This window comes from Penaeus monodon, chromosome 4 (assembly GCF_015228065.2).
Source record: "Penaeus monodon isolate SGIC_2016 chromosome 4, NSTDA_Pmon_1, whole genome shotgun sequence".
Lineage (NCBI taxonomy): Eukaryota > Metazoa > Arthropoda > Malacostraca > Decapoda > Penaeidae > Penaeus > Penaeus monodon.
In genome coordinates, this window is record NC_051389.1 from 24,450,410 (window position 1) to 24,461,043 (window position 10,634).

The 10,634-nt window shown below is 38.0% G+C and overlaps 1 non-coding gene across 1 annotated transcript; it reads right to left on the reverse strand.

Annotated features, from left to right (window-relative positions):
- Window positions 1–10,194: 10,194 nt before the first annotated feature.
- Window positions 10,195–10,267, reverse strand: Trnar-acg. The gene has a single exon. It is a non-coding gene; the product is annotated as a tRNA-Arg (tRNA).
- Between the last annotated feature and the right edge of the window lie 367 nt (window positions 10,268–10,634).

The window sequence follows — 10,634 nt, forward strand, 5'->3', positions numbered from 1 at the left end:
TTGGGGGGTTTGGGAACCCAACCTAAATTTTTGCCATCGGTGTTTCGGTCGTCGAGTCGGCTGTCGGCGTCTCGACCAGCAGTCGACTATTAACGGGGGATTTTTGTTTTTTTATTATTTTCATTTTTTCTTTTTTTTCTTTTTATATACATTATATAAATATTATATATATATATATATATTATAATTTTATATATATAATATATAAAAATGATTTTTAAAAAAATCTCATATTCATTTACTTAGCTAGTCCTCGGTGCTGCGCTTAAAACCTTTTTCAGCCCCTTCTCCTGAATGTTAAAATAAAATGGATTTGCATTTCCCTTTTAGAGAGATTGTTGTTATCTAAAAATTTCTGCCGCGTCAACACTTCATTAGCGGGGGAATGCCCTTGTTAAAAACAAACTTAAAAAATTTAAACTTTAAAACTTTAATAAATATCTTACAATACAAAAAAAAAATATTTAAAAACAAAACATAAACATTTTGCCCCTAAGTGTATAAAATTATTGCATAAACATTATCATGATTAGATTTCATTGAAATATAGTCCCCCCTAAGGAACCTATAAGACCCTCTATATCACAATCCCCCCCATTACCTATTTCCTGTAAAATGGGCAAGACAAGTAATACGCCCTTTCTTGCATTTTTTTCCCACTACTGTGCGATCTTTAAATAGCTCTTGCACCCCCTCACAAAGTCCCTTCACTTTTTTCCATCTGGGCCCTTGAGTCAGTCTTGTGGGGCCCGATTCTTAGTCTTGTTAATGCAACTTTACTTTTCGTTGGGATGGATGCTAGTCACTAAACTCCCAAGTCTTCCCTCTAATCTCTCTCAGTTTGTTTCAGGAGGTATCCTCAATTGTTCCTTCCATTTATCACGAGACAACTCCTGATGCGGGGTTTAGGTCGGTGTGTGGGAGAGGAAAACGAGCATCACAAGGCTGAGCGGCATTTGCCTTGGCCTTCTGATCAGCTCGCTCATTCCCTAAATACCAACATGCGCTGGCACCCAACACAGAGTTTTTTTTTACGTGTTGACATGCAAGCCAATCTTAAACCTCCCTCCTACTGGATGTGATGAGTTTAAGCTCTTGATTGCTTGCAAGACACTACAAGAGTCACAATATATCCAATAGAATGGTTCAAAAGATCTCTATTCATTTTTAATTGCTGCAAGGTGGCATGTAACTCTGCAGTGAAGATCGAGGCTGCTAGAAAAAGACAGATGTAGTCATCCTTCTGCTCACTGCTGCCAAAGCCCACACCATTTTCAGATTTTGAACCATCTGTATATATTGCATATGATCCTTGGTATTTAGAAATATGCGAAAGAAAGGGGGAATTGGGGATTTCAACAGCCAGAACCTTATGGGGACTTAAATTAAGATCTTCCACAAAATTCCTCATTCTCCTACCAAAGGATTGCCTATCCTCAAGGGGGGTTTAAACCAATCTGGATGTAGGAGATCCAGAATCCTTTGTGGGGTCGTTTAGTAAATCAATCCATGTAGTCCCGGTGTAATGAAAGAGGTGGGTTTTCCACTCTTCCGAAAACAGTGGCAGTTGAAGATAAATAAGCTTCACATCCATTATCAAGCTTACTACAAAAAGTGCTCGGGAAAACCGCACAAGCGTTGTACGGTCTGCACCCCAATATAGATGTGAAATCCAGAGATGTTGTAGGGGTGTCACTATTCGTAAAACTGCATCTACTCTTAAAAACAAGGACTCCAAGGCCTTCCTCGATGGTTGCACAAAGTGTCTCCCCAGAGGTGATGCCGACTATTGAAATCTCCCAAGAGTAGAAATGGAGTGGCAACTGCCCAAATAATCTTCCAATCATCTATGTTGAGATTATTTTGGGGGAAAGGAAAGATGCAACAGTGTAATTTCGTGTCAAGTCTATTCTCACAGCCTTCACCTGCAGTGTTGCCATATGTGTCCAACCCTATGTGGTGCTTCCACTGCCAGGGTTATGGCATGGAGCCAACTTTTTGCCGTTTTAAGGAAAATGGAAAAACCAAAGGGGTATGTGTAAAGTATGGTACAACAGGTTATCAAGGAGAGACAACTGTCCGGGCCCAATTGCTGTTACCACGCAAAGAAGCTTATGAAGCTTCTTCAAAGCATGTAAAAGGTACAAATTTGAAAAGGAAGTATTGGTAATAAGGAGAAAGGGGAAAAGTTAGTTTTCCAGAGGCAGTGACATGCCCGTGTGCTGTTTACCCCAGCCAGTAATCCTTTGCTTTCACTTCTATCCTCCTCCTTCCCACCAACCCTTGCCCTCCAATGCTTCTTATGCCACACACTGCCACTTCCTTTAACCTCATCCCCAATTGCTGAAAATGCCTCTGGTGAATTCCCCAGAACCGGATAGGAGTGAAAGGTCTATTGAGGAGACTCCTCCCAAAGTAAGGTCTTTGGAGCCATCAGGTAAAGGGTCCAGAGGCTCAACGGTGACAGCTCCACTGCCACTACATCCACAGGGCCTTCGCTGCTAAGCAGAATACCCCTGAAGCAAAGGCTCAGGTCCGTCCTTTGCCCAGGCAAAGAAATCCTGAGCCAGTCAAAAGGAAGCCTGTGGAAACTAGTTCCATGGGTAAACAACCCCTCAAAAGATTCTCCCCAAGATCCTGGAAAGGACAGCCTAAAGATGTGGGGCAAACCTTGACCACCCGGTGCTGCCAAACACCTTATGAAAAGTAATTTGGTGAACTGGATACCCTAATCTAATGGACTGTCAGGAAATTATGCAAATGGGGAAAACTGCAACATCTGATAGCTTCATGTTACCCAGTTTGTGTATGCTTTCAAAAGATTATGACCAGATTATACACTGTTTCTGCTCAGTAGGAAGCTTACAGATGTGCAAGGACACATGCAGGCTGCAAAAAATCAGGTTTTACAGTGGTAACATATCATGGGGTTTAAATTTTCCCCAAGTAAGACCCTTGGGTATACATTTCCACAAACGAGGGAAGTTCCTCCTTCCCTCTATTTAGGAGACCCCACTACATTTTGTCCAAAAGGTGAAGTACTTGGGTCTTTTTTTTTGACTCAAGGCTTACAGGGGTGCCTCACAGTGCATATCAATAGTTAAAAGTGAAGGCTACAAAAGCCCTTAGTATTTTGCGGGTCTTTCACATCTATCTTGGGTGCGACTGCACAACGCTTCTTCGGCTTTACCGAGCACTTATTCGTGGTAAGCTTGATTATGGATGTGAGGCTTTTCATCTGCAACTCCCACTGTTCTCCAGATGTTGGACTCAGTTCACAAAGAAGCTCTCAGAATCTGTACTGGGGCTTTCAGGTCTTCACCTGTGGAGTCCCTGTATCCTCAGAGAGGAGAACCACCTCTTTCATTACACCAAAACCACATGAACCTGATTTACTACACGAGACTACAAAGGATTCCGAATCTCCTACATCCAGATTGATTTTCATTCCCCTTGAGGATAGCCAATCCTATGGTAGGAGAATGAGGAATCTTGTGGAAGATCTTAATTTAAGTCTCACCAAGGTTCTGGCTGTTGGATTTCCCCAATTCTCCCCTTTTGGACTAATCAAATCGAGCTGGTTTGGTCGAATTGGGGAAAAGGGGGTATGAAATCTGAAGCAGAAGTCGGGAAGAGAGATTTCTTCAGCATATTTCTAGGTAACAAGGATCAGATGAAATATATACGATGGTTCAAATTTGAAATTGTGGGGGCTTTGCAGCAGTGAGCAAAGGAAGACTGCATCTGGCAGTCTTTCTCTAGCAGCCCCGATCTTCACTGCAGGGCATCCTTGCAGCAATTAAGATGACTAGAGATCTTACGAACCATTCATTATGATATTTGTGACTCTTGTAGTGCCTTGCAAGCACAAGAGCTTAAACTCATCACACCCAAATATTAAGGGAGGTTCAAAATTGGCTTGCACTGATGTCAACACGTAAAAAGATAACTCTGTTTGGTGCCAGCTCATGTTGGTATCATTGGGAATGAGCGGCTGATCAAAGGCCAAGGAAAGCTGCCGCTCAGCCTTGTGATGCTCGTTTTCCTCTCCCACACACCGACTTGAAACCCAGCATCAGATTTTGTTTTCGTGATAAAGGGAAGGAACAATTGAGGCAAAACCTCTAGAAACAACCTGCGAGAGATTAGAAAAGCCCTTTGGGCAGTTGGGTGACTAGCATCCATCCCAACCGAAAAAGAAGCTGCATTAACAAGACTAAGAATCGGCCACACGAGACTGACTCATGGACCATGATGGCTAAAGTAAAGCACTTTGTGAGGATCCAAGAGCCCTTAACGATCGCACATGTATGGAAAGATTCTCAGACCAAAGACGTATTTACTTGTCTCCCCCATATACAGTGAAAAATGTATTGGGGAGGATTGTGATATAGAGGGTCTTATTATTTTCCTTAGGGAGACAATACTTTCAATAAATCTAATCATACATAATTTGTTTATGCAATAATTTTATACATTAGAGCATAATATTTATGCTTTGATTTAAACATATTTTATTGTTATTTGAGTTTTTAAATATTTTAATGTTTGTATTTAGCAAGGCATTCGCCTAAATGACCTTAGCTGTTGAACGGCAGATATTTTAATAATAAAATCAAATAAAGCCCCCCCCCCCCCGCGGCAAGGCAGCTTCCGTTACGGGGGCCTTGTAAAAAGACATCACTTCGGGTTTTGAAGAATGTCCGCGTTGGCATTTGCATTACGCTGTTCCTTTCTCGGTCTATGGAGTGTTACCCCACCCGCATTTCCCTTTCCTTACGGCAGTGTATGTGGGGTGTGTTCAATATTGGTTTGTTTTATCCATCTACATCCCAAAAACAGACATATTTCTAGCTCACCAGCGCATATCAGATAAAATTATTAAAGCCCAGCAAGTGATATTGCATGAGGGGTAACGACCTTGCCAGGATTCAAACCCTGGAATCTTCTGATCCGTAGTCAGACCCGTTATCCGTTGCGCCAAAAGGGCCATATTTAGTGGAGAAACATTTGTTTTTTTTTTCGTGATTTGACGGAAATGATACTTACATTTGGGTAAAACTAATATTTTGCTAAAAAATTGCAAGTAAAAAAAGTACTAACTTAAGTAAGTATGTATGGTTCTTGTATGAATATATATATATATATATTTATATATATATATATATATATATATATATATATAATATATTCTTATATATATTATATATGCACATTGAAAACAAAACATCCATGATAAGAAATTGAACAAAATCGTAACGTTTCAAACTCTTCCCGAGTTACTCTTCAGATGAATGTTTAAATCGAAATGGATCGATTTCGATTAATTTGATCCATTTCGTTAATTATTCGTATGAAGGGGAACCGTGACAAATTGGAAACATTTAGGGTTTTGTTTCATTTCTTATTGTGGTTTATTTCCTTTTTTCATCTGCTACACCACGTTACTATTTTTTGTGTTTGTGTTCATATATATATATATGAATGTGTTTATATATCTAATGCATATATAACACTTTTGTATGTATATATATATATTATATATATATGTATATTTGCATTATATATATAAATGTTTATAGAAAAATATATAATTATATACATATATATATATATAATTTTTTATATATATAATCCGTGTGTGGGCTCATTCGCGCGAGCGGGCGATGTGTTGCATGAATGCACACCTCATTGTGCACGTGCGCGGATTTGCATAAATTGGGAAAGTCTAATCTAGTGGGTGACTATTGTTTGTTGGAAACAAACAGTGATTACCTAACCAACTACTCCCTGCGGAAGGATCATGGGTCAGCCCCTCTGTAAAGACCTACCCATGTACATGCCCAGCATGCCGCCAAGTAGTTTTATCAAACACCGCATCTGTGATGGCACAAGTATCCCCCCCCCCCCCACACACACACATTAGGGAAGTGAATATATATTCCTATGTATTGTAACTTACTTTGTAGGGTTAAAACTGCAATAAATCGCATTCACTTTCTGTACCCACCCTATGCATTTTACTTGGTGCGAGATCTATCCAAATTTCCTGACGCGCCTGTAATAAATCTGGTTTGCATACCCCTCACGTTATTTTGAAGAATCTCGTTGGCTCTGCGTTACTCCGTCCACTTCGACTTTTCACCCCCGCCCAGCATCGCCGTTACGTGCATAAAATAAGCAAGAAGCCCCAAAAATTTCTTTTCCTTTGTGCTTTCATTTGGCTTTAGAACGATGCGACTTCGGTTTTTCATCCATTTACTGCATGGCATGCATGAGCTGTGCAGAAAGAATGCTTTATATTTCAATATTGGTTTACTTATTCATATGCTACCCACAACGATACATTCCTAGTTGATCAGAGCATTTCAATTCAAAATGATTGAGTCAGCAAGTGCGTGTCGATAAACAACCTTGCCAAGATTCGAACCTGGAATCTTCTGTTAGATGCGTTATCCGTATCATTATATATAAAAAACTATGTATTTTATTGTCTGGATTTGACGGGAAAAAACTCTTGCATTTTTTTTGAAACAAATTTGCTCAGAACACGTTGAAAAAGAGAAAGCAACCCAAAACATGCACCGCCCAAAGTAGGGGTCTATATATGTATATATAAAATTATATAAAATATATATAATTATATATATATATATATATATATATATATATATATATAAAGAAAAATGAGTATACATAAGAAAAGTGTATATACATATTTACGGGTATGTTTATATACATATATATATATATATATATTCATATATATACATATATACACGTATATATCAAGTATATGTGCATATGTGGTATATATATATGTACGTATCATCAGCTAAAATAAAAAGTGTGTTGGAAACGTTCTCTAAATTTGTCACGTAATAAGGTCTCGTCTGTCGTTTTATTCGAGCTCTCGGTCCGTTCCAAAAGCTATTTTACCATACAAACTTTTCGGGAAAACAAAAGTAAAATGTTGATTTTGACCAAAAATTGTCTTCCCTCAATGCACAAACAAGTTTATATCTATACTCATATACTATATGTATGTGGGGCTGGTGCAAGGGTCCTGGCAAGGTCGAAACGATTTTTGAGGGACTACCGACACACTACATCACCTTAAAATATTCTGTTGCTTTAACCTTTGAGCAGAAATGCATGCACAGACAAAAAATATGTGCTTATATATATCTGTTCCCAAAATGAGATCGTCATTGATCAACCTCTGGCATACCCGAACGTGCATCACTCTCCACTGATGTGCAGCTTCTTTGAAGGAGTTTTTACCACTCTTTTATGGGGGTGTTTCCCATCGTATTGCCCATTCTTTTTTTCTTCCAAATGCCTGTTGAATCTTGCGGGTTTATTTCCCACCTGGAATCTCCAAGCTTAAAACAAACCTGATGTAGTATCGTGAAAATGCTTTTCCGTCATTTTGTCAAAAACTAAACTCCAACGGCTTTACTCATCCCACTTATTGCCCGTTTGCTTTCGACTGACAGCTTCTGTAGAATGAGAAGAAAAAAAATCGCATGCACGTTAGGAACGTCTACGTATAGCCCAAATGACGTTCTAAGCAGCTTCATTTTTTTAAAGCACAAAAAGTCGGACACTTTTTGAACACACCTCGTGTGTGTGTTGTGGTGTGGGGTGTTGTGTGTGTGTGTGTGTGTGTGTGTGTGTGTGTGTGTGTGTGTGTGTGTGTGTGTGTGTGTGTGTGTAGATATATAGATGTGTGTGGTGTGCAGAGATATAGTTGTGTGCGTGTGTGTGACTGTATGTTTATATCCGTGCCGTATATTTTAACTTACTTTTCTTTTAAAAACTGCAAACACTCCCATTCTCTTCAAAGATGGGTATGTATGTTTGCGTGTATGAATATATATTTTATATATTATATATATATAATAATATATATTATATATATGAATATATGTGCATGGGTTGTGTGTATATATATAATATATATATATAATTATATATATATATATTATATATATATGTTGTGTGTGTGTGTTGTGTTGTTTGTGTTGTGTGTGTTGTGTATAAAAATATATTTTAATATATATTTATATATATAAAATATATATATATATATATGCATATCCATATCTATATATATTATTTGTAGTGTCAAGAAAAATACTTTCCATAAGACCAAGATAATGATACGGGAACGAAGGTTTTCGGCACAGAAGCGTGGACAGTTATCTTTAGCTTGTTAGGGAGTGCCCAACCTGAGATATTTGCCATGGGTAGTTTTGAAGTTCAAATTGGCTATTCGCCCTGAAGCGACGCTCTCACTCCCCAGGCAGGTTGTCGTCGAAGTCGGGTGGCTGGCAGGCAGTCCACCTCCAGCAGAGCTAGTAACAGAATTTTGTATTATTTTCATTTGTATGTATTATTTGCATTTATATCTTTGTTTATATTTATTCTTTTCTATTAATGTTTTCATATTTTATATTATAAGTAAAGAATGATTTCATAAATTCATATGTGTATATATATATGTGTTCCTCTGCCCTCGGGACTGCCTGCTTAACCAGTTTACAGCCTCTATCTCCACGGTTGGTGAGCCGCTTGGCCATTCACCACAATATATATATATATATATTTTATATATATTATATATATATATATATATATATGTTGTGTGTGTTGTGTGTGTGTGTGTGTTGTGTGTGTGTGGGTGTGTGTGTGTGAGTGAAAATGGGAATATGTGTGCCTTTGTATTGTGACTTTACTTTGCAGGGTTAAAACTGCAAACGACTCGCATTCATCTTTGTTTTGTACCCGTTCTAACATTTAACTGATACAAGGTCCATCCTTATTTTCCCGGTACGTCTGTAATGAATCTAATTTGCACATTCCTTGTAAAGAGGCAGTCACTGTTGGTTTGAAGAATGTTCTCGTTGGTTACCCTTCTCGGTCTATCGAATGTCACTCCCGCGCTGCCTCGGCCCCACCCTCCCGTTACATGCAAAAAAAGTCCCAAAATATCACTTTTCTTACAGAAGTGTATGTGTGTGCATATAAAAATTTCCCAATGTTAATTTACTTATTTATATACTACACACAAATGAACATATTTCTATTTGATTAGTGTATTTCAATTCAAAATTATTCAAGTCAGAAAGAAAATGACCTTGCAGGATTTGAACCTGGAATCTCTGATCCGTAGTCAGACGCGTTATCCGTTGCGCCACAAGGCGTGGAATCATGGAAATGAAACTTGCATTTTAGGTAAAACTAACATTTCGTGCAAGATACATGAAAAATACACTACCCAACGAGGCGGTAATTTTATAAATAAGTAAAAATGTATATGGGAAAGGGAATACAACCATTTCGGTTTATTATATATATAATGTGTATACATAGTAATATATATGTATATATATTCATATAAAAACCGTGTGTCATATGCACAAGATGTGTGTGTGCACGCGCGCGGGTTTGCTAATATGGTAGTTAGTAAGTCTCTTGTAAATATGATGGGTTGAGTACCAAAACAATCATTACCTAACCAAATACTCCCCTGGGGAAGGATCTAAGACAGCCAATATATGATATCATCATGCCACCAAGTAGCTCGTCATACTCCCATGTGCACAAAAATGCATGCACACATAAAAACACACGCACACACATAACTGAAAGTATTTTAACTCTTCTTTGTAGGTAAAACTGCAAAAAGATCCTCTTCGATTTTGTGCCCATCTGTACATTGCAACTGATACGAGATCCATCCTTATTTTCCTGACACCTCCTTCCATAAAATTTGGCTAGCTCGCTGCCGCCCTCGTCTTTACGTGCTTAAAGCGTGGCAATAAGTCCCAAAATTTCCCTTTCCTTGCGACTTTCCCTCGCCTATCGAGCAGTTGCGACTTATCACATTTATTGCAATGGCATTTTTGAGCTGTGCAGATGCCGCTGCCTTTATGAAGGCAGTGAAATCTACCTTTATAAAGTTACATGGCCATCTAACTAATTATTAAGCATAAAAAAGTGTTCTGTGTGTGTGGGCATGCGTGCATATGTATATATATATATATATATATATATATATATATATATATATATATATATTGGTTTACTTATTCATATGCATACACACAAACGAATACATTTCTATGTGATCAGTGCATTTGAATTCAAAATTGTTCAAGTTAGCAAGTGATATTGCATGACTGTAAACGACCTTGCCAGGATTCGAACCTGGAATCTTCTGATCCGTAGTCAGACGCGTTATCCGTTGCGCCACAAGGCCATATTAATTTTAAAAACCTGCATATTTTATTGTCTCTGAAAAGAGACTTGCATTTGGGGAAATCTAACACTTCGCCTAAAGATAGCAAGTAAATAAAAAGAAACTAATTTATGCACCACCCAAAAAAGTCAGCATGTTTTCGTCTACAAATGTATATTTATATACATGTCTACATATGTATGTATACACATATGTGTACGTACGTATATGTACATATATGTTTGTATATATATAAAAGTGTATATATATGTATGTACATATACTTTAATATTGTAGTGACAAGGAAATTACTTTCAACTATCCATAAGACCAATGTAATGATAGCAGGTTTTCGGCATAGAAGGGTGGGCGGATGTCGTTTGTTTGT